This window comes from Macrotis lagotis, chromosome 2 (genome assembly GCF_037893015.1).
Source record: "Macrotis lagotis isolate mMagLag1 chromosome 2, bilby.v1.9.chrom.fasta, whole genome shotgun sequence".
Taxonomy (NCBI): domain Eukaryota; kingdom Metazoa; phylum Chordata; class Mammalia; order Peramelemorphia; family Peramelidae; genus Macrotis; species Macrotis lagotis.
Genome location: NC_133659.1, coordinates 75,990,595 through 76,016,001, shown reverse-complemented (window position 1 = coordinate 76,016,001; position 25,407 = coordinate 75,990,595). Strand labels below are relative to the sequence as shown.

Genomic DNA, 25,407 nt, shown 5'->3' with positions numbered 1-25,407 from the left:
GACCTTGACCTCGGGAGGCAATATTATGCCATGCAAGTGAGTTGGATTTAAGGGAAGAAAGACTGTGCAAAGTCACCAGTCTCACTTTCTCCTCCTCACAGATTATATTCCTCTCCAGACTTCCTCACCCATGGCCCAGAAACCTCTTTATCCTGAAGTTCACTCCAGAATTCACATATTAGGAGGACCCTTTGTTTCTGAGGTCTCTCCCTATGATTAGATGACTATTCCCAGAACCTCCAGGCTACTATGGTCTGTTCTCCTACAGGCTAGATCAAACTTTCTCTATCATGCCACTGTGTCATCTGGGTAATTTGTTTCCCTATCCCCTTTTCAGTTTTTTTTAAATGTCTTATATTCTGCCATTAGATTCTAAGCTCACTGAGGACAGGGACTGCTTCTTTCTAATAGTATTTCTATTCCTAGTACTTCCTACAGTGCCTGCTAAAGAGTAAACACTTAATAAATGTTAGTTGATTAAACCTGGCCAATCTACTCCAGTCTCCAAATTAGGAATGGTTCAGGGAAGTAGCTAAAGAAGAATTTGTGCTAATAAAGACTTGAGACTCATATAAAATCATCTCATACTTTCTAGCACCATCAGCAAGGCAAAGCAAATAAAGGCTATTTCCATTCTATCTGTTCCAGACTCATCTCTCAGATGACATGTTCTCATTTTGTGACTTAGAAGATTTATAGGTGAAAAGACTCATCTAATCCAACTCCCTCACTGGCCAAGTGAGGAAAATGAAGCCCAAAGAGCAACCTGATCAGAAAAAAAAGTGGACAAAGAATTTCAAAGTCTAGACTCTGAAATGCAGTTAGATGGACAATGCAGAGAATTCATCCATATAGATATAGCTAGATAGATCGTGTATATACATGATCACACTCATCATGTGCATCTTTTTTTAAGGCAATCATGGTTAAGTGACTTGTCCAAGGTCTCACAGTCAGTAAGTCTGTCTGAAGTCATATTTGAACTCAAGTCCTCCTGACTAGGGTGAGTGCTGTATTCACTGGGTCACCTAGCTGCCTCCTCTCACCATGAGTTTCTTTTTTAATGATACTCAGTTTTAATTCTTCAGAAACCATTAGATTTTATGACTTGCAAGTCATGCAACAAAACTGATAAAATGATGGTATAAACACAGATGAATCTTCATTTCAGGGAAAAGTATGGGGTCATTAAAAGTGCTTTGACATTTACTAGAGGTAATTTTGGCCATTCTCCTACTGTTTAACTCAAGGTCTAAATGCTCATGTATAGCACCTTTTCAAGATGTGTGTGTCTGTACAAGTGTAATATACACACATACATACACATATATGTATGTGTGTGTGGAAATTTATATATAAGCATATAACAAGTATGTATAATTTATGGGTATTACACACATGTATGTATTGTGTATATTCCATTAAATGAAGTTCCACCTATTTTGTACCAATATTGCTGCATGACTTAAAGACAAAGAATTTTATTGTCTCTGAAGAATTAAAACAGAGCATCATTCAAAAACTACATGGGAAGTGTACTGAGATACTAAAACGTTACAAATAATTCATTGTAGAGAACTATAAAGAATGTCATCACGGAGTGGCTAGGTGGCGTAGTGAATAAAGCACTGGCCTTGGAGTCAGGAGTACCTGGGTTCAAATCGGGTCTCAGACACTTAATAATTACCTAGCTGTGTGTCCTTGAGCAAGCCACTTAACCCCATTTGCCTTGCAAAAACCTAAAAAACAAAACAAAAACAAGAATGTCATCACAAAATAATATAATTGAAAAAGAAGATAAGCTGGTCACATGACAAGAATACAAGGTAAATGGACAACCTGCTTAACCATTGTGCTGTAGCTGATATCTCTGTGATGTCAAAAGAAATTGAGGAAAGCCCCCAGCATGTTGGGTACACATCTACAGTGAATTTAGGAAGGATGTGGACAAATATAAAATAGGAATGGGTGTATGTCACAATCTATATCACGAGACAGAATATCCATATTGAGGGGATCATGGGTCCACTTGACTGGGTCAAGGTTAAAAGGAGAAGGCATGTATCTATTTGTAGAAAGAGAATCTATACAGCAAGTTAGGGTAATCAATCAGTCCATCAAACACACAAAGTAAGAATTGTTAAATCTACCTAAATGGCAAGAGATAGCTATGTGGTTCAGTGGTTAGAATGATCTTGGAAACAGGAAGACTCTTCTTTCTAGGACAAATCTGGTCTCAGATACTTACTAGCTGTGTGACCCTGGGCAAGTCATTTAACCCTGTATTCCTTGATTTCCTCATCTATAAAAGGATCTGAAAAAGGAAATAACAAACCATTCTAGTGTCTTTGCCAAGAAAATCCCATATGAGGGTCACAAAGAGCTGGACACAATTGAAAAACAACTGAACAACAAAAAATTAGCATGAGCCAAAATTGTCCAGGTGGTGCCAAGAGAAAGTATAGCTTTTATCGGATGAAGTATGTTGAGTAGAAATGAGTGTACACTTATCTCACCTCCTGGAAGCAAAGGAAGAAGGAAGAAGGGGTGGCAAATTGTCACCCTGCCAAAGCATCTCTGGGAATGACAAACTCTAGCATGACTGCTGCTTCAATAAACATCCAGGGGGTGTGTGGGAGACTGTGCCAGACCTTGTTCTCTATCATTGGACATGCATGTTGTAAATAGTTAAGAAAAAACATTCCTCAAAGAGCAACCCACCTGAGAGGGTGGGGAGTTTTGGAGGGTGGTTCTGAGTTATATTGAAAAACCTCTCCAGAAGAGGATTCTCCTGACCAGCACATAGCACAAAAGGAGGGCTAGAACCAGATCTTTAATAGGACTTAAGATTCCCTCTCACTAAGGACCTGAGAGAATCACAGTTCCAGAGATGAAGGACACTTAGAAGACATCCACTCCACCTTCCCTCAAATTTTGCTAGAGAGAAATAAAGGATCTTGCTCAGGGTTCCATAGATAGGAAGTGGTAGAATCAGAATTCAATTTCAAGCCTTTTGAATTCCACTGGGATATCTTTACACTGGGTCGCAACTGCCTTAGAATATGCTATGGATGACAAGCTATTGACTAATTTCTGAAAAACAGAGAATTGTTCAGAGGAGATGATATTCTGTTCACACTTTACTCAATGATCAGATGGTCAGTTCTCAAAGCTATCTAATTTTTGCAGAATTTCATGAGACTTGTTAGATAAACAAAACTCCTTTTTTGTCCTCTAGGGGGAAAAAACAGTGCTTTGAAGTCTCTGGACCACATCATATCCCATTTTCTCTTCCATCATCTCTCCTACCACAAAGTAAGTTCCCAGTAAAAATTCTTTGCAAGAACTATTATGTCAAGTGACTGGTTAGATCACATATTCTCCTTCTCTGAGAAGTTCTCAGAAGTTATGAAATGGTCTCAGATTGAGGAGGAAGAAGACGGAGGAAGAAGATAACTGAGGGAACTGTGGTTGCAGTTGAAACTGAAAGAATCCATTCAGAGAGAAAGCATGGTAGAAGTAATGTGAAAGAACCAAGTTCAAATCCTTTCTCTGCTAGTCAATCAACTAGAATTCACCGGTACCCACTATGAGGTAGACATTGTGCTAAACCCTAGGGATTCAAAGACAAAAAACAAACTAACCTTGAAAGTCATTGTTCTCAAGGAGCTCACAGTCTAATGGAGGGAGACAACATGCAAACTACCATGTATAAACAAGCTATATGGAGGATAAATTAGAAATCACTGACTGATGGAAGGCACTAGAATTAAGGGACATAGAGAAATGCTTCCTTTAGGTGGAGACTTTAGGTGAGGACAGAAGGAAGACAGGGAGGTCAAGGGGTAAGAGATGAGGAGGGAGAGAATTCCAGGCAGAGGGAAAGACAGTGGAAATGTCTAAAGTTGGGAGATAGGAGTGTTACTGGTGAGGAACAGCAAGGAGGCCAGTATTGCTGGATCTCAGAGAATCTGGGAGAGTAAGGTGAATAAGAAGACTGGCAAGGTAGGAAGAGGTCAGAGTGTTAACAGACTTAAAAGTCAAATGTAGGATTTTAGATTTGAACTTGGAAGTAACAGGGAGTCACTGTTGCTTATTAATTGGGGCCTGGGGTGATCTGCTACTTAACCTCTGTGGACTAGAGAAAATTACACCTTTTTAGGCCTCAGTTTCTTCATCTGTAAAATGTCAGCATTGGTTGGAAGAGAGAGATCACTTGCTAAAGTCCAAGGAAAAAAGTGAGGAGCAAAAGTATCCTACAACTTTTAGGCAAGTGGAATTCCAAGAGGACAAGGAACTGGTAAACTTAACTGAGTCACCCTGAAGCAGGGGACAAAGCCCAGCCATTTTGGATAATATAATCCAGCTTTCTCTTTGCTTCATATTTTTTAGGTTTCTGCAAGGCAATGCGGTTAAGTGGCTTGCCCAAGGCCACACAGCTAGGTAATTATTAAGTGTCTGAGACCGGATTTGAACTCAGGTAACTCCTGACTCCAGGGCCAGTGCTTTATCCACTATGCCACCTAGCCGCCCCTAATCCATCTTTCTCTCAGGAAGGATTCAGGTGGCAAGAAACCCACTCACTCAGCTAAGATAGATATGGATATAAAGGAAAGAACACATGATAGACTCAGGAGATCTGAGTTTGATGGCCAATTCTGAAATCTCTCAACTGACTCCTCTGAAGATGGTCAAACTTTTTTTAACCTCTGGCACAGGTTGTTGTCAAGCCAAGCAGAACGTATTAAGAATAAGTATGTTAGGGGGCAGCTAGGTGGTGCAGTGGATAAAGCACTATAAAGTGGAGTCAGGAGTACCTGGGTTCATATCCGGTCTCAGACACTTAATAATTACCTAGCTGTGTGGCCTTGGGCAAGCCACTTAACCCCATCGCCTTGCAAAATCCTAAAAAAAAAAAAAAAAAAAAAAAGAATAAGTATGTTAGTCACTGTGTTGAGTTCTGGGAATACAAAAACAAAAAAAGATGGTATTTCAGTAAGTGGGGAAGGTGGACCAGGGCCAGGAGAGGAGTGAAGGCAACCATGGCTGGCCTAGACACTTCTTCAAAAATTGATGTTCCAAGAGGAATTCACCAATCAGAGGAGAAGGTTGCAAGGACAGAGGAGATTGTTACTCCTAATTATCTACCCATTGAGAGGAGAGATTCAAATAACAACACCCACTGACACTACAAAATCTCATTGTAGGTCTGGCATTGAGACAGGGCCTGAGGAACAAGGATAAGAGGTCTAGCTGGGAAAAGCTTTAGGGTGCCAACTGCAACAGAATGCAGCCAGTCCTACTTCAGTGTTCCATGTAAATACAATTCTGACTGAGGTTGTGACTGCCTATTGATCAAATTAGGTGTTACAGTGGATGGAGCACTGGTCTTGCAGTCAGGAGAATGGGAATCTGACCTAAGACACTAGACACTTACTGTGTGACCTTGGGTAAGTCACTTAACCCTGACTGCCTCACATAAAGGGCCATCTCCAGTCATCCTGATTCACATCTTGACCACTGGACCCAAATGGCTCCAGAGAAGAAAGAGAGCTGGTCACTTAGCATCGCACCCTTCACCCAAATCCAATTCATGTGCTTGTCATGGCATCACCCCGATGCCATGATCTTCTTCAAAAATGAAGGACAGGGGTGGCTAGGTGGCACAGTGGATAGAGCACAGCCCTGGAGTCAGGAGTACCTGAGTTCAAATCCACCCTCAGACACTTAATATTACCTAGCTGTGTGACCTTGGGCAAGTCACTTAAGCCCATTTGCCTTGCAAAATCCTAAAAGAAAAAAGGACAGACACTAGGTGACCCATAATTCAAGGCTAAGCATATTATCCCAATACTAATGAGAGGGGCCTCCCTAACACAGAGAGAAAAAGGTAAGAAACAACAGTAGTTTTTGAATGTTGTTAAGGGCAATGACAGGAAAGGAAAGTTAACTCTTTAACTGACTGGTATAGGAAACTGTCTAAGAACCAATAGATTTAAGCAGTACTAAACTATGTGGAGAATACCATAAAGACCTGAAAGGAAAAGGAATGAGCATGTATATGCCACCAACTTCATACAAAAGCACTGTGCTAAATATTTTAACAAATAATATCTTATTTGATCCTCACAATAGCCTTGCAAAACAAAAAGAGGTTAAGTGACTACGAAGTCATATAATTAATAAGTATTTAAGTGCTCTATCCACCTGAAAGGGGTTTCTATCAAGTCTGACTCTTGATTCAAGAACCTACTTTCCCAATCATCATTCACCCAGCTACTTGGCTCTTGTTCATCCCAATCGGAAAGACTGAGAAATAGTCTCTCTCTCTCTCTCTCTCTCTCTCTCTCTCTCTCTCTCTCTCTCTCTCTCTCTCTCTCTCTCTCTCTCATTCCCCTTTCTTTTTAAAAAAAGAAAAGAAAAGCAATAGTAGTGATCATTTGGAACAAGAAGAGTTAGTACCCAGCAGAGAGGAACAAGAGTCCAGGAATCCCTTCCATGTTAGAATCCTGGTCATGAGCAGAAATCTCAATTTCAGGGAAGGAGATAAGAAGAGAAAGACTTACAGGATCACAACAAAAGGGAGTTTAGTGCTTCATTTAGTCTAATCCCTGTGTTTTACAAAGAAAGAAACAGATCCAGAGAGGTAAGTGCAATTTTTCCCAAGTCTGGCATAACATGTATTCAGACTCAGGTCTTTTGACTCTAAATCTTGAGCTTTTTTCTTTCAGAACTGAAAGATAATTATTGATAGAATTTAGTCCAGCTCCCTCATTTTACAGGTGAGTAAACTGAGACATAAAGCATTTGCCAAGATATTTAATCTATAGACAATGGGAAAGATTCAGTTTCCCTCTTCACTTGGTTTCTAAAGAACAAAATGATTTTGGAACATCTAGTTCTCTCCCTCTTGCAAATTCCCAACTCTGGAAGCCTTTGTCCAACCCCGCATTAGGGCCAACATAGAAGGAAGAACAGAAAGCATTTTTCAATATTTCCATATTTCCACCATTCATTTGGACTTCCATAGTCCAAAGTCATCCAGAAGACCTGACCTGTAACATCCTTGCATGGAAAGGAGCTTGCCCATTGCTGATTACCACAAATGAGGCACCATGTTAAAAGTACTTGACCAAACTCAAAGCACTTAGACTTCAAATGAGGATCCAAGTGAAAGCCATTCATGGTGAAAAGGAAACTGGTCCAGCCTGAGACCCAAAGACACACACTTTCACATAGCTTCAGACTAGACTCTTACCAACATTCTCCTCTGGCCAATGATCTTGAGTACGATCCAGGATACAAGCCTTGATTCTGTTCCACGGGGATACAGTGCCAATCATGAAAGCTGCAGGTTCCACTTGGGACCGCTCTGTCTAGTCTTGCTGTACAAGCCTCATTTCCCCTGCCTGACAGGTATCTCAGCTGCTGCTCCCTGGTCAGTAGGCTCACTACTGCAACTAATGGCATGTTTTGACATTTCTGAGATACCAGTACTTCAGAGTCTCATTTCAGTCACAGAAAAAGAGAAGGGGAAAGGAGGGAAGCATGTTGCTAGAAGAAAAGCTAGCAGGGGTAGTGGAGGAAGAATGGGGGAGGGGTGCTGTCAGAAACCATAGGAAGAAGGAACACAGTTACTGACTGTAGGGGAGACCATCCTCAAGTCTGGGAGAGAGTTTTATTCCCAACTCCACTCCTTTCCTTCCTTTGTCCCCACTAAAGCATGCTGTGTGTTATAGTTATAAAGTGTGTATTTGATGGAACTGTCATTGGGTAGAGAGTAGGGTTGGGGGTCTCTGGTATATTCCTCCCTTCAAGAAGCTCATAGTTCTGGGAAAGCAGAAACAGAACCTCTGCCTTTCCCCTAGTGAGCATCAACCCTATTCCCAGCAGTGAGTGTGATTATTTTACTGGAACCCTTTCACTCCCTCCTTTCTTTTTTTCCCATCCCCACCAAACCTAGCTTCCCTCCTTCAAAGCTAGAAACAGAATCATTTCCTATAAAACATTGTACCATCAGTTTGTGCTCTCTGAGGTGACAGGAAAAAAGGGGAGAAAAGAGACCAAAGCCCCAAGCTCTAGCCTTGTCCTCCCCTTAGGGGATGACATCATGTAGTAATCCATCTTTCTGGCTTCCACCACACTTCCAAGATTTCCCAGAAACTAGGAATATTTTTTTCTCACGTGTGACTCTCTATCTCCCTTCTCTCCTCCCCTTTACCTTGCAGAATCCCTCTTTTCCTTGAAGGCTCAAATCAGGTACCTCCTTTACTGGAAGTATTTCTTAGTCCTGACAGCCGCTGATGCCCTCCCCTACCCCATCCCAAATTATCTTCTTTCTCTTTTGTATGTCCATGTCTCCTCTGATTACACTATAAACTCCTTTTAAACATAGACTGTGTTGTTTTTATCTTCAGAATACGTAACATAGACCCCTAGCATAGAGTCTGTCCAGAGTACTCTTTTAATGCAAATATATCAGTTGATGCTATTAGCAATACCTTTGATAAAACTATTGGATTTCCCCTTCTGCCGCCCTCCTTAGCATCAAACTCTTTTAGCAATTAGAAGCAATTAGAAGGATAAAAATCAATTAACTGATTTATTAAGCCTGCCATGACCACTGTGCTAAGTTCTACGAATACAAAAAGAAGCAAAAGAAGTGTCCCTCAAGACACTTAAAATCTAAAGGAAAAGGAGAGACAAATCTTGCCAGAAGGCCTGCTTCATCAATCTGCTGGATGTGGACGTAATCCTCCTTCACTTGTGTGTATTCATGTCCAGACACACAGAAAAAAGTGAGGGTTCGGAAAATTCAGGAGTAAATCTTTCTCCACCGTTGTGTAGAGGAAAGTGTGGAGAGATTCAACTATAGGAATAATCCATGTGCCTTCCCCAAGTGATTCCCCTAATAGTTATCAAATATTACCTCAAAATGGGCAGGTTAGAAAATTGGAATGAGGAGGAAGGATTGCTATGAAACAAAACTCCAAATAAGAAACTAGACCAAACTCAGATCCCACCAAAGTTAGGACTGGATTTGTTCAATTCAATTGAGAAATTATTAAGCACTTGTTACGGGCATAACAGATAGATGGTAGTTGCTATCCATAGCAGGACAAAAATGAAATGGTTCCTGTATTCAAGAATCTTACATTCAGGGCAGCTAGGCGGCACAGGGGATAGGGTCCTGGAATCAGGAGAACATGAGTTCAAATCCGACCTCAGACATTTAATATTTACCTAGCTGTGTGACCTTGGGCAAGTCACTTCACCCCATTGCCTTGCAAAAAGAAATCCTTACATTCTACTGGAGCAATACAACATGTACCCATGGGCATTCCTCTTTTATACTTTTATGTTCCCAAACTAAGAGGTATCTAGGTGGTCTCCCATAATGCATAAAACTCTGATCTTGAAGTCTAGTAGTAGTGGTAAAAGTAGCAGCAGCAGTAGTGGTGGTGGTGGTGAAGAAGAAGAAGAAGAAGAAGAAGAAGAAGAAGAAGAAGAAGAAACAGTAACAGTACTGGTGGTGGTGGTGGTGGTGGTGGTGGTGGTGGTGGTGGTAGAAGAATATTAGTAGTTATTTGATGACTTTGAGCAAATTGCCTCTCTGCCTTAATTTCCTCAACTGCAAAATAAGAATAATGATAACACCTTCCTCACATGGTCATTGTGAGGGCCAAGTGAGATATTTGTAAAACTCTTAATAAATGTTTATTTCCTTCCCCTTCATTCTTGACCTTCCAAAACTGGAGGGACAACCGCATCTGTATTTGCCTTCTGTTGTCATCCAGCTTGGTCTAACTTAAGCCAGACTCTTCCTTCTTTCCACCTCATAGGAGTTTTATAGCTCAAATTCCTTATTATATAGATGAGGAAACTTAAGACTTAGAAAGGTCACACAGATAGTAAGCAGCAGAGCCAGGAAGTAAACCAATTTCAGATCTTCTCCTCTTTCTACTACATTTTGAAGAACCATAAAGCACAGTGCATTTGACCTTTAATTTGGTCATCTGTGACCAACCTAAGAACCTCTGCCATTAATTATTTAGTCTGTCTGTTCTAGTGACCATTTCTATACTTCCTTGGGGGGAAGCCCATGGCATTTGAGAGGGCACACTTAGAGTTTCTAGTCTTTTTGAACATTTAAAGATAGCACCCTACTGATCCTACCAACTCAGCTTCAGAGCCTCTATTTCCTACTATGACCCTTCACCCTATATGATGGCAGCATAGCTCATACTCTCTTTCCCAGAGAAATACTTTCAGGTTCACAGCTAGGGGATAGAGTGGCGATAGAGCACTGGCCTTGGAATCAAGAGGACAGGAGTTCAAATCCAGCCTCAGACATTTGATACTGTGTGACCTTAGACAAACCACTTAGTTTCACATCCAGAGCCATCTCCAGTCATCCTGATCCATATCTGGTCACTGGACCCAGATGGTTCTGGAGGAGAAAGTGAAGAGGGTGACTTAACACAGCATCCTCTCACTCAAATTCAATTCTAGTGCTCATCATGGCATCATCTCCCTGATGTCATGGGAATGAAGTACAAAACAGCATCATCCCCTGGTTATACAATAATACCCATATAGAATTCCTACTTGGCAAGGAAAGAGAAGCTTATGCATAGACAAATGGGTATATTTTTGTTGTTCTGTCTCTTCTATTAAATCTCTACCTTTCTCCCCTTTCCCTTAATTAATCAGACCAAGAAATGGGTTTTTTACTAGATGACAAGGGATTGATTCAGAGACTGCCTCAACCACCTATCCCCTTGACACTCTTCAAGATTTTTATCTGGTTTTTTTTCTGAACAGATTATTAGCATCTCCCCCCTCCATTAAATGAGTGTGTCCTGGAGTCCAGTTCAAGTCTCAGGGACGGATATTGCCCCCTGAATCCTTATTTCTGTTGCCTTTCCCTGGATAATTGTAAAAGGAGCATTCCCTTGAGTTAGAGGTAGCCAGGCAGGTTGCAGTGTCTGGCTACTGTCAGATATCTCATAGTGCTCTCTAGGGAAGTGGCAACACACACACACACACACACACACACACACACACACGCTTACCTTACTGCCCCAGTCCCAACTGCTCTAACTCAGACACTTTGCCTGCTCCTCCAAAGAATTCCATGGATACTCGGTGTGACCTCTCAGAGACTTATTACTGTTTATCCTTCTACCACCGGTTATGCTCACAAATAACAATCTATGCCTAACTGAAAAATGGATGGTCATTGCAATCAAAGGATGGAAGATCTAGGTTTTGTCAGAAGGTCCTGAGCTTACGCAGCCTCTCAATTCTCATCCTTTTTGCTAGATGAAGGGACCCAACCATGGCCAAAATCACTAAGTAGGTCAATGATGTTATTATTGAGAGGCTCCATTTGCAGGAGTCCCTCTGCAGAATGTGGTAAAATTCTTCCCACCTTCCCCCCTACTCCCTAAGAAAGCCTACCTTAAAGAAACACAAACCAATTCATACTGCAGTATATATAAATTATAACCAATCACTTATTATAATTCATATTATAATTTAATGTGCTATCCATTCCAGAGGTATTGCATTTTCAGGGAGGAACAGAACCTTAACCAAAGAAATATAGCACTAAATATGACACTTCAAAAATTAGCAACAGACAGTAGAGGAGTTATTCTCATGCAGGGAAGTCTGCAAATCACCTCATTTCTGAATCTAATAATATTAGCCAGTCTTTAGATAGCATTTGAAAGTTTGCTAAAGATTTTACAAGATATCATCATATTGGAGCCTTACAATATCCCTATTGGAAAGTGCACCTATTCCTGTTCTACAGTTAGGAAATCTGAGATTAAGAGATCTCATCAATTTACCTCACTGTATACCCATGGTCACATTTGTCATCTAACCCTGCTAATTACCCAATCAACTCCTCTATCCAATTATCCCCAGGCAACTCTGCAAGTGTCTAAGGTCAACTTCAAGACCTGACACTGTGGAGGGGTGATGATGGCTATGTAAAGAGGGGCAACTTCAGAGGGTTAAGTTTGGGGTATGTGTTGGATTTGTGGAGCAGATGGGCAGCACAAAGGAGTTGTACTCATTTTCCTCACCCTCCTAAGGCTGTCACCTAAGTCTTCTATAGGGCTAAGGAGTCATACCTCAGGGTTTGAAAAGTCTGTGTGACTCACCGTCCTCAATATATCAGGTGGGCTTCACTGAGTCATCCATTCTGGGGAGGTGGGTACTGCTGAGTCAGAATAATGAGAAAGGGAAAGTTTTCCTCAGACTTGAATAAACCAAGGGCTTCCTTGTACCCTCTCTAAGCCATATTCCCAGGACAGAAGGGAAATGAGAGTAAGGCACCATCAAGCTGTGGGAGGGTCAACAGATAAAGGCAAAAGGGAAGGTTCTCCAAGACACTGAAAGAAGAATGTCCACAGTAGGTTCAAAGTATCTCTTCCCAGGAGGTTATGGGGTAGGAAAGAACCTGGTGTGCAACTTGCCTACTCACATTTCTTCCTGCTCTTTTTCTCCTCCCTGCCTTCCTACTTTCTTCTCAGAGTGCATGAAGAAGATGGAGATGGGGATAAAAATCCACTTAAAGAGTCCCTCAATTTCCAGTTTAGACAATAATGAATAAATTGTGGAAGAATTGGAAGGTTCTTCCTCTGAGATAAGTCTCCCAAAATCCATTCCTTGTCTTCTATACTCAGCAACAAAGAAAAGAATTCTGCCCACCCAATCCCACTTCTGAAGCTAAAGAAACTCATTCATGTCTCCCCACTACTCAATCAATGCCCTAGTGATTCCAAGAGAAACTACAAAATGTTCCTTCAAAACCAAGCCCCCTCCTACCTTTCCAAGTCATATTACATCTTATTAACCAACACATACTCTTTAATCCCGTGACACTGGCTTTCTGGCTGTTCCATTCTAGGCATTTTTAGTACTCTTTCTCCTCTGCGTTGATCACTGACTTGCCTGCCTTTTCTTAAGTCTCAACTAAAATCTCATCTTCTTTGTGAAGCCTTTTCTAATCCTTCTTAATTTTAATGCTTCCCTTTTTTTAATCATTTCCAATTTATCCTATCTATACCTTGCTTGCTTATCCTATTTGTTAGGATATTGTCTACCCCCATTGGATTATAAACTCCTTGAGGGTAGGGACTACCTTTTATCTCTTTTTGTATCCTCAGTACTTAGTATAGTGTCTGGGTACATCATAAGTGTTCAAGGATGTTTGATCGATTGACTATTAGGTCTTGTCAAACTTAACTCCCTTCTATGTTCTTAACTCTCTTAGATCTAGCCACACAAGCCTATTTGCAGTTCTAACATTCCACCTCTACACATTAGAAATAGCTGTCGCTTGTCCCTCCATGCCTTTTCACTTCTATCCCCTCACTAGAGGCATTAATTCCCTTGCCTGCTGAATTTTTACCCATCCTTTAAAGACCAATCAAATACCATCTCCTTCAGAAATCCTTCCTTCCTTCCTTCCTTCCTTCCTTCCTTCATTTATTCACACCCCCACAAATGAGTAACCACTGTCTCTTTCTGACTTCACATACAACTCTCTTTTTCATCCCTCTATTGCATTTTATATGAGATTGTGTATTATAGCTTCCCTTACTGTTATCCCCTAATAGATGGCTGATCCATGAGAGTAGGGGCCATGTCTTATTCATTTAATAAATGTGCGTTCCATTATTGTTTTACACTTTATTAAAGAATAAGTGAGTTCTGCTACACCTAAGATATTCACTCAGTGACAAGTCAAGAGGCAGTGGGATAGTAGATCACTCAATCAACAAATATTCACTTTGGCAAACATCTGTTAAACACCAGAGCAGAAACTAAGAATTTTTATTTTCCATCTGGGTCAAGTATCACAAACAACGCTCATGGCAAACAGCATAAAACTCATCTGAAATTGAGAAAGTGGGGCTAAGAAGGAACTATTACTAAAGGACTATTTGGCAGCTTCCTGTTTTGACTAATTAGTCTTTACTAACTGAGCTATAAACTCTGATGCTTCTATGCTGCTGAAGGGTAGCAAATGGTTTCAGCAACCTCACCAATAAGAGTCCTGGAACAAAGTCCAGGATGCCCTAGCCTAATTGCAGTTCTGTTTCATACTTACCTTTCCAGTCTTCTTACAGCACTAACCTATTTTGCTCTTCTCAGAAGAACTTGGTCCTTTGGTCCCAACTATCCCCAGTACCTGAAATGTTCTGCTCACTTCTCTCTACCTCTTAGTACACTTGGTTTCCTTTAAACCTCAGTTCAAAGTGCACCTTCTAAAGAGGACCTTTCTCTAGCCACCACCCCAATCCCATTACTGTTGTCTCCTCCTTTTGCATCTTCTTATACCTAGGCATTTTGTCTACCCCCATTAAAATATGAACTATGATGTTGTTTTTTTTTTCCTTTATTTGTATCCTTGATGGTTAGTACATAATCAATATCTATTATCTGATTGGCTGACTACCATGAGTCAGACACTATATTAGGCACTGAAGGAAGATACAGAAATGAAATATGATATAAGGCCTGCCTGCAAAGAACTTCTGATCCAATAGGAGATCAAAGCTCTTTATGGTCACAGTAGGGTTCAAGGTATCAAGGCAAGATGACCCTATAACTTATCAGATAGTGCATGCATAATAATGTCTGATATGGTCCAGTACATCTACCAAATCCCAAATGATGAGAATTGCATGATAACTATTTATGTCCTTATTTAATCTCTCCTTTGATATTTCAAAATCTGATGGAAGGAATCACTTCTGATTTATTTCTTTCTCTTCCAGTGCTAAGTCTGGAACCTCCTACATGGTAGTAAATTAATAAATGGTGATTCAGTTAGATTGAAACTTAATATCCAGGTCTCCTTTTCCCACCCCCACATCATATACGGTGTAATCAGTAAATTCTCTGAAATGCTTCTATTCCCAGACTCTCTCTGAGGTCACCAGTTTCCAAGGCACTCAAAAGCACTACTTTCATAATAGTAACAAAAATGATACCATTTTGGATTTAGAAGCACTTTCATAGATATCCTCTCACTTTGTTCTCCCCAACAGTCCCACTTTTAACAGATGGGTAAATGCTGTCATTAAAAGATAGAAAGGATTCTGAAGACCAAGGAGCAAAGAGGAAAAGGAGGAAAATAGGAAAAAACATGCAATTGAGAATCAGAAAGGCTGGATTCAAACCCCAGTTTTGCTACTTGCTACTTGAACAAATTGTTCATGCTTGTTCCTTATTTTGCAAAATGATGGGGTTTGAATGGAGTAGGGATTTGTAATCTTTTTCTGCCAGTCAATAATCATTCATTAAGCACCCACTACCTGCCAGGTGTTATGACAAGCCTTTGTGATACAAAGAAAAGCAAAAGATGCTTTCTGCCCTCAAGGAATTTGCAATCAACTGAATGATGTCATGCAAAAAATATGTACAAATAAACTAGAGACAAGATAAATGAAAGTCATTAATAGAGGAAAGGAACTAAAATTAAGAAGGATTAGGAAAGGGATTGAATCCCTTAGGCAGATTGGTAAAGCCTATAGACTCCTTCTCAGAATAATGTTTTTAAATGCATAAAGTAAAAATTAGAGAGGAAGTCAATTATGTTAAAATGCAATCATCAAATCATTTTTAAGTCCACAGACCCACATAAAACCCCTTCTAGCTGTAAATTCTTTAGACATGAAACCTAAAACACCCTTTGTCCTGATTTATTCTGGGACCAAATAATCTTGTTCTAAATATATAGCAGTTTTCAACATACTTTGCTTATAGTAACCCATGAGGTAGGAAGAACAAGGAGCATCAAGCCCATTCTACAAAGAGGAAACTGAGCCTTAAAGATGAGAAATGATTTGCCTGAGGTCCCACAACTAGGAAGTAGTTCAGACAAGACTTGAACCCAGATCTCCTGATTCCAAATACAGTGTTCTGTCCACTAGAATTCCAGAAAGAAAGAAAGAAAGAAAGAAAGAAAGAAAGAAGGAAGGAAGGAAGGAAGGAAGGAAGGAAGGAAGGAAGGAAGGAAGGAAGGAAGGAAGGAAGGAAGGAAGGAAGGAAGGAAGGAAAGAAATAGAAAGAAGAAAGAAGGAAAGACAGAAAAACAGAAAGAGAAAGAAAAAGGATAGAAGGAAAGAAAAAAGGATAGAGGAAAGAGAGAAGAAAGAAAGAAAGAAAGAAAGAAAGAAAGAAAGAAAGAAAGAAAGAAAGAAAGAAAGAGAAAGGAAAGGAAAGGAAAGGAAAGGAAAGGAAGGAAGGAAGGAAGGAAGGAAGGAAGGAAGGAAGGAAGGAAGGAAGGAAGGAAGGAAGGAAGGAAGGAAGGAAGGAAGGAAGCTTGATGCTAGACACTGCTAAACAATGGAAATACCAAAGGAGGAAAAAGACAGTACCTGTTCCTACCTTCAACGAACTCACAATCTAACAGAGAAGCTCAGTCTCCTTGCCATGCTAGTCTGAAGTCATCACTACCACCCAAACAAGTTCATATAGACCACACACTTTATGAACAGCTCAGAACAAGCCTGAAACAGACTGTGAATTCAGCTGTTGAATTCCCCTGAAATCAGCACCCTACAGTAGCCAGAGCATAAGATGAAGAGTCAAGAAGCCCTGGCTTCTGTTGTGTCTTCTGATGCTTTCTTAGTCTCAAGTTTTCTCACTATAAAATGAGCATCATGATACATGTAAACTGAGAAAAATCAAATAGGATGATGGATTTTTTGATTCTCATAGTATCCCCAGCATTTTAGCACATAGTAGGTATTTTGTTGTCATTGTTAGTCAATAATTTCAATCATGTCCAACTCTTTGTGACCCTATTTGGGACTTTCTTGGCAAAGGCAGATGCTTAATAAATGGTCATTGACTGACTGGCTGAAGCATTTTGCAAAGAATATTATACTATCAAAATGGCAACTCTTAGTAGTAGTTGCAGTAGTGATGGGGAAGGGGTTTGAAGGGGGCATGCTTTGTCCTAACAGAGTCATTGAGGATTCCAGAATTCTGAGCCTGGATTCTTAACTATGCCATAGTCTAAAATACAAAGAAAAGAAAAGAAAAATAAAGTCAGATCTTTCTTCATCTTTCACACTTTCCTTTTACCTAAAGCAGAAGTAGAAAATCTATGGGTTTTCCTCCCTACTAAGGGCCATTATCATGTAGAAAAAAAATCAAGGACCACATACCTTAAATAAAAAGCCACTGAATTTATTTTTTGAAAGACAAAAATATAAAATATAAAATATTCCATTCACCATATTAAAAGGGAACATAAAAGTCTATTCAGTAAGTACAACAAACATTATATATATATATATATAAAAAGTGCATGTTTATATATACACACAGATATACATTATATACATATTATGCATATATATATATATATATTCCACAAAAAAATCATTTCAGCAAACATATATTAAGAACTTACTACATAGAGGGAACTGGTTCAAGCTCAGGAGAAAGATACAAAACAAGACCCAGTCCCTGATTGCAAGGAGATTCCAATCTATCAGATAAAAGTTATTTAAAACATCTCCCACAGAGATTTCCCAGAATGTTCTTTGGGAATACAAAGACATCTTCTACTCTATTTGTATCTCTACTTCACTTCTAATTTATTGATTATCAAGAGAAAGGGGGAGAGAGAGAGAGAGAGAATGAAGTAGAAGGAAAGGGAACAGAAATCAGATCGTGAATTCATTGATCTTACAGTTCAGAGAAATAATGTAGTCTTTTTGCCTTTGAGCATGTAAAAAATTGTTGCTTCCACTTCTTTTTTGTTTGTTTGTTTTTTAAATTTTTGTTTTGTTTTTGTAAGGCAATGAGGTTAAGTGACTTGCCCTGGGTCACACAACTAGGCAATTATTAATGGTCTGTGGTCAGATTTGAACTCAGGTCCTCCTGACTCCAGGGCCAATGCTCTATGCACTGTGCCACCTAGCTGCCCCCTGCTTCCACTTCTAAAGGTGAGCCAGCTTACTAATAGACAAGCAAGGTGATTTCTCTATTACTATCTAGTGGAGGAGTGAGGAAGAGAGCCCAGGTCTCCTGTCTCCTTGTGACTTGATCTTCCTATTGGAGCAGTCAGTGACAAAGAACAACAAGGAAGTCAGAGAGCCAAAGATAAGAAAATAGAGGGAGAGATACATTGATGGAGAAAGATGTACCACACAGACAAGTATAAAGACTCACCTCAGCTTCAAGAATTCTTTAGTCATTTTTCAGACTCTTTGTCTGACTCTGACTCTTTGTGGTCACATTGAGGACAAACACACTGGAGGTGTTTGTCATTTCCTTCTCCAGCTCATTTTACAGATGAGGAAACTGAGAAAAAGCAGGGTTAAGTGATTTTCCCAGGGTCATACAACTAATAACTGTCTGAGGCTGAATTTGAATTCAGATTTTTCTGACTCCAGATCTGATGCTCTATCCACTGCACCACCTTACACTCCACTTTATACAGATAAGGAAACTGAGGACCAAAGAAGTTAAAATTTGCCCTAGGTCATACAGAATTTGAACTGAGGTCCTACCTGAATTCCAGCATACTATCTAGCTGCCTCATTAGGTTGTTACGATTAAAAACTTTTAAAATTGTGGTGTATTATTGTAATTATAGAAATATCCCCATTAACATTTATTACTGAAATACAGCTTCTTTCCAGAAACTTATTATTAATGATAAAACTAATATGAGAGCCATAGTACACATGTGAGTACCCATGAGTAGGCAAACCAGACAGACATGTTGGGCATAACAAGTATATAGCAACTTCCAGATGATGTTTATAATGAAGACAAAAATAACTGCTATTGCAGGATTTTGGTGATAGTTATGCTGTTCATCACTGCTTTTGCAGAGGACATGTTTAACTTTCAGCATAACCAATCACTTTATTATAGTTCCAGAGTCTGTATAGTGGTGTTTATCTAATAAATATGTTTGAAAGAAGTTCCTTCTCCTCAATCATGGATAGGAAAAGAAGTTCCTCCAGAACAGAGACTATTAAAGTTCCTTTTGAATCTCCCTATACAGAGAGAGGGACAATCAGCATGGAAGACAATTGGAAGATATTGGTAGAACTAATGCTTTGTTTACTAATTCTTGATTGGTTAGATGGCACAGTGGATAGAACATTGGGATTGAAATCAGAAAAACTTTTCTTCATGAGTTCAAATTCAGTCTCAGAATCTTATTAGCCCCATTTTGCCTCAGTTTTCTCATCTACAAAAATGAACTAGAGAAGAAAATGGCAAACTACTACAGTATCTTTGTCAAGAAAACCCCCAAATGGGTTATGAAGAGTTAAACACAATTGATATGAGTCAACAATAACAATTCTTGGTCATTATCTCCCTTGATGATCACTGGAATTAGGTCAGTCCATAGGAGATAGGAAGTTTTGAAAAGGCAGGGAAGAAATAAATTGCTAGGTACTGCTGCTATTAAGGATCTTTGCCTTCAACTGGATTCTTTGGGTGCCTTCCAGGATGTTTCCTCCATCTGCCCTAAACTCACTTCATCATCAGTGAGCATCTATTGCATACTTAGTCCCAGGTTGTGACAAACTCTTCAGGATCAAGAGAGTGTAGTAGAGATGTGCAAAGTAGGCTGCACAGAACTATTCAAGGATTGTCTCATCCAGGTCCACCCACCTTTACCTTCTAGTCAAATCATTCTAGGTCTGAATGATTAAAGATTAAAAAAAGGTACTGTGGGTACAGAGGGAAGAGTACTAAAATTTCCTGTTCAACTTAGAGTCATAGGACCTGGACTCAAAATCTAATTTCTCACTTTCCTCATCTTTAAAATGAGGAAGTAGGACTAGATGGTCTCTGAAGTCCCTTCCAATTCCAGATCTTAGGTCCTATGACCTTGACCATGTAAGGGACAGAATGAGCATCTGAGGGAAGTGGTTTAGGAAAGGCGATATGATATGATGAAAAGGACACTGAACTTGGAGCAAGAAACTCTGGTCTGGTCTCCTTTATGTTACTTAGCAGATAGATTAATCTCTGAAACTCATTTTCCTTATCTAAAAAATGGGGGTATCAAAATAGTACAATACTGGGGAAAATCAGATGATATATTATATGTGAAAGCACTTTATAAGCTCTAACACTCCATATAAATGTAAGCTAGTATTATTACTGAAAGCTTTTTTTTTCCTTCTGATAGCCACACTTTCCCTTCAAACTTTTATAGATGAAAAGGATCTTAAAGACCATCTGGTCCAGGCTCTTTTTTTTAACAGATAAAGAAGATGATGAAGAAAGTTGAAATGGCATATCCATAATCATACAGCAATTTCAACTTTTTTGAACTAGAAATCAAAGCTTTTGACTCCAACTTAAGCCTTAGCAACCATTTCTGAAAACTGTCCCACAAATATGGTGCTTTGGCTTTCATCCTTCTCTCCAGAGGGAGTTGTGACTCAGTGGATAGAGGGCTGAGTCTGGAGTCAGGAAGACCCAGGTTCAATTGTGACCTCAGACAATAGTTGTGTGATCCTTGGCAAGTCACTTAAACAGTCTGCCTCAGTTTCCTCATTTGTAAAATGGGAATAATGTGGGGAAGATCAAATGAGATTTATAAATTAGCTTAGCACCACGACTAACTCATGAAAGGCATTTGATGAATGCATCTCTTCTCTTTTACTTTAGACATGCACATGTCAACATATTCATGCACTTCCTGTCTTACAATCATTGCTGAGATGAGATGTTTGTGATCTAAGACTCCATTTGCTACTAAGAGGGAGTGGAAGAGGAGGCTTAACTCACTTAAATTCACTCAAAAAGAAATGTATACTCCTGGGGTTTTATGCCTATAAATTTAGAACTGGAAGGATCATCAATTCAAGCCCTTCATTTTACTGATAAGGAACACTGAGGTCCAGGGACTTAGTCTAAGTGACTTACTCTGAGCCACAAAGAGACATGTGCTTTCTAATCCTTGATATCATACATCTCATGATGATCCCCCTGACTCAAAGATGGCTTAGAGACTCCAAGATCAGTAATCTCATCCTCTTCCATGCTATGGTAGAGATCTTACACCAGACTATGGAAGACCAAGTAATGGCAGAATGCAATCCTGGAGCATCTGGTTTCTGTCCATCTAGATTTTCATCTAGGTTTCTAGACTCTACACTCTAGCTTCTATTCTAGACTAGTCTAAGAAAACTAAGGGGCAAAATAGAATCTTTTATTGGGCAAGGACTTATGGTTCAGGAAAGCCCAGATTCACCATTTTATCATTGTGAATAAGACTTTAGGAATTAGGGTAGGGATAGGATCAAATAGACATATAGGACTCAAAGTCCAATCTCTCCATTTTACAAGTAAACTGAAAGCTTAGAACAATGTTTCCATAGCTGATCCAGGGAACAGGGAACAGGTAATAGGATAGAAAGTTCATTTGTACTTGGATCAAGAATCAGGCACCCAGTTACTGATTCCTATAGCAGCTTGGTCTCAATTTGCTATCTAAATGCTAACCCTGTAGCCAATGTCAAAGGCTAAATCCCCAGAGATAATTGACTGCCATTGGCTTGTTCACTAATGAATAGTACGGTGAACCACCCTATTTTACTAAAAATTCACATGGATAGGAAAAGCAATGAATTTCCCTAGAATGAGATAGTTATCTTCATCTCATTAATTTGCCTTATCTAGAAATCAGATTTATATTACATCTCAGTCTCTCTTTTTCTCTATCCTTTACCTCTTTCTTTTCACTCACCTTCTCTTTCCACTTTGCAGAGAATGATGGTGAGGTATGTGACTCAGAAACAGTCCAGAAACTAGCCCAACTCCTCAACATTGTGACAAAGAAAGACTCATTGTATATCATACTACCATCAACATGCCATACAAAAGAGGATTCTTTTTCCCAGAAAAAGGATTGTTTGGGACCCCTGGATCATAAATTCCAAAAGGTATTTAATAAGGTTTTGATTACCACAATGTAACTCTTCCTCCATTTTTCTACTTTAGAGAAAATGGGAATTTTGATTTTTAAGGAGAGAGGATGATTTTGGAAGATAAGAAAAAGCTGTTCATATAAAATTAAAAAGCAGTTGAAACTTGTTTTCATAGGTTCCTGAGGGTAAGATACACATTCAAGATCTGAGTTGAAAAAATCCAAGTCAGGAAGAGAAGATGCTCTTGAATGAATGAATGATCCAAGTAATGAGTAGACCAGATACAAGAAATGCCCCCTTGGTCCACAGCAAACTATGCTGGGAGAACAGGGAAACTTAGAGACAGAAGAGAAGTTAAGAGGAGACAGTGGGCATGCAGGATAGGATTGCAAGAATACATACTATCAGAATAAGGAGAAGAAAGGCAGCAGGAATAGTGGATAAAGAGCTCACTTCTGAGCCAAGAAGAATTGGGTTCAGATCCTGCTTCTGCTCTATAAGGGTTGTGTGATCCTGAGGCAATCACTTAGCCTTTCAGCACCCCCAAGATTATAAATTCTAGGAAGAGGCCAATCTACTTTGTTAAAGGGTGTTTCCTCTAGGAGTTTTTACCATATCAGTAAAACGTGAGGTATTAGATAGATTAGTACTTATATCCTCTTATGACAAGGAATGGAATGTTAGTAGCTAGTAGCTGAGACAAGTGTCAGGAGCCCAAGAAAATTTTGCTAAGTTTGCTTTAGCAAACTTAATATTCAAGAAGAGACTCTTCCCATCTCTGTTATACAAATCAGACATCAGAGTCATAAAATCAAATCCAAATGACATTATTTGTCCCATAAATTGTCTGGATCTGCGGATGGATGAAGAGCTTCTAGATCATCCATCTGCCAGAAAGTAGAAAAAACAATCTGACCAGAGGAATAATGGGACCACAAAGGAGAACACAATAGAGCAGACTCTGTCAGAGCAGAGCATGCTTTCCTCTCAGTCTCTCCAGATGATCTGAACACAACTCTCACCAGTCAACAGTTGTCTAACTCCTCCCTACAAGATTCTAAAGGTGGAGTATGGGAAAGAGGAAGGGGGCTTAAGTTCCATCTTTTCCATCAGTAATTCCTTTCTGTGTCTCCTAACACTTAGCCACTAAGTTTTCCCTTATGTGTAACCTAACTCCCTCACAATGTCATTTTAAACCCATTTTCTTCTAGTTCTAATCTCAGAGGAAGTAAAGAAGAGTTGTTTTCTCTTTAAGTCTAAGAAATTGCCTTCCCTGTGAGAAAAAAAAAAAGCTCTGAGGTCTCACAGATACTTATCATTGTCTCTTCCCTTTTAAATCATCTTGACTCTTTCAGTCTTTTCCTTTTGGACCAGAAGAGCAAAGGTCAATATACCAACATAGTCTAAAGAGGGAATTCTGGGAATCAAGCCAATACAGCACTCTTTAATTCTCCAGGTCACTTTCATCCATTCAGCCAAAACCCACCTGCCTTATATGGACAGAGCTATGGATTAAACAAACAAGAAAAATTTCCTTACAAGGTATTTGGCCAAAGTGAAACACAAGGACCCACTAGACGGTGGGTCATCCCCAGAGGACTCCTTAATCACCAAAGCACAGGTAGCAAAGCAGGAGAGTCAGGAAATAAAGAAGAAAGGAAATTTGGTATTCTGTTGTTATGGATGGAAGAACTGCCACCCTCACCTAGGCAACACTGAAGCCCCATAGATAATAAAATCAGATCCTCTAATAAACTGGCTGAACTCAGGATACTATCTCTACCTATTCTTCTCAGCCCCTTTTCCCATTTCCAGCCTCCTTCAGCTTGCCATTCCATTAAAGGACTGTCCCTCATGCTCAAAGTCTGGACATCTTCTGCCTCAGTTCACTCTACAAACAGAAAATTTACCTTAAAAATAGATGAGCACAGAAATCACAGAAGGCTGACATTAGAAACCTAGCCAAAAACACAGCCTCCTAATGGGGTATTTGGGGGATGCTGAGCTTCTCAGGTGCCCCTGGCCTTGCCCTAAAAAGGAGTTCCCCATAAACTTCCAAACATTCTTCTTATATCTTACTAAGGAGAGCTGAGAAGGGAAGACGGGCCGTTTAAAAGAGAAAGGAAGGTAGCGATAGGGAGAGCCTTGAGAAAGGCACCTTTTCCAACTCCGGCTCCCCAAAACAATCTCCCTAAAACAATCTCCCTCTCAATATGGTTTATGGAAAAGCAGAAACATTAACAAAATCAGTGAACACCCTGAAAGGTACTATTTACACACACACACACACACACACACACACACACACACACACACACACACACACACAAATACACGAGGTTCCTCTTGAAAATGTCAAACAGCCTTGGGAAAATTTCCACATAGATGAAATTGCTACGGAAGTTATAAAGGCAGTAAACATACTAGTAAAGCAAGGGATCCTCGGAAAGGAAGAGCTGCGTTAAGGGAGGGTTTGGGGGAACTAGGGAAAGGTTTCGGATCTCCAGGATCTCTCCATCCCCAACAGGTAGCACTCCAGAGTCTCAGGCTTCTCCGGAAAGGATTCTTAGCCTAGGCAAGCAAGAAAAGCGGAGCCCCACGGTGGGGCACTGGCAGGGGCTAGACCGCACCACCATCTCCATCAGAGCAGGTCAAAGAGTGGCTTACCTTGAATTCCTGCAGGCTCCCGCACTCAGGTGAATGAGGGGGTGCTATTACTCCACAGACATTATTAGAATTATTTTAAAAAAAAAAAAAAGAAAGAAAGGGCGAGCAATATGGAGGAGGGGGAGCAGGGAGGGAGAGGAAGTGAGTGTGGGAGGGAAGAGGAGGCAGATAGGCAAAGGGATAAGAAAGGGAAGGAGAGAAAGGAAGAAGTGGGAAAGGAGGTGGAGGAGGAGGAGGAAAAGGAGAGAATCAGAGAAAGTAAAATAAATAGAGAGAGAGGAGACAGTGAAAAAATCTGTCTCCTACCCACACAGTGGAAAAGAAATTTCTGACAACCAGAAAGAGAACTCACACATACCAGAGGGGGCAGACAGGGGAATAACAAAGGAAAAGAGGAGCTAAATCCAAACGGAAAAAGAACTGTCCAGGCATATAAAAATCAAACAAGGGAGAGGCAGCAAGGGAAGGGAGAGAGCAAGCGAGGGTGGGGAGGGAGCCTACTCATGTGCGATGTGCGCGCAGGCAGACACATGTGTGTGTGTGTGTGTGTGTGTGTGTGTGTGTGTGTGTGTGTGTGTGTGTTTGGGGAGGGGGGTAAGGAGCAGGAGGAAGGCATCTGGGAGGCTTCACTGGGTATAATTCGGATAGTAAACAGTCGAGTGTATGGAAATTTAGGTCAGGGTTTCTGGAAAAAGTTCAACCACCTAAAACTTCAGCTGGCGATCCTGTCCAAATGACTCACCCACATTTCAGGTTCCAAGCTATCCACATCTTTGCCAGAATGCTCATCTCC

General features: G+C 40.1%; 1 protein-coding gene across 1 annotated transcript in view; it reads right to left on the bottom strand.

Annotated features, from left to right (window-relative positions):
* The window catches only part of CACNA1E (calcium voltage-gated channel subunit alpha1 E), a 596,540-nt gene extending 571,403 nt beyond the window's left edge, over positions 1 to 25,137 (bottom strand). Inside the window, exon 1 of the mRNA XM_074222185.1 lies at positions 24,615 to 25,137. The gene's annotated coding sequence lies outside the window, so the exon portion shown is untranslated. The remainder of the gene's footprint in view (positions 1 to 24,614) is intronic.
* Positions 25,138 to 25,407: the final 270 nt, after the last annotated feature.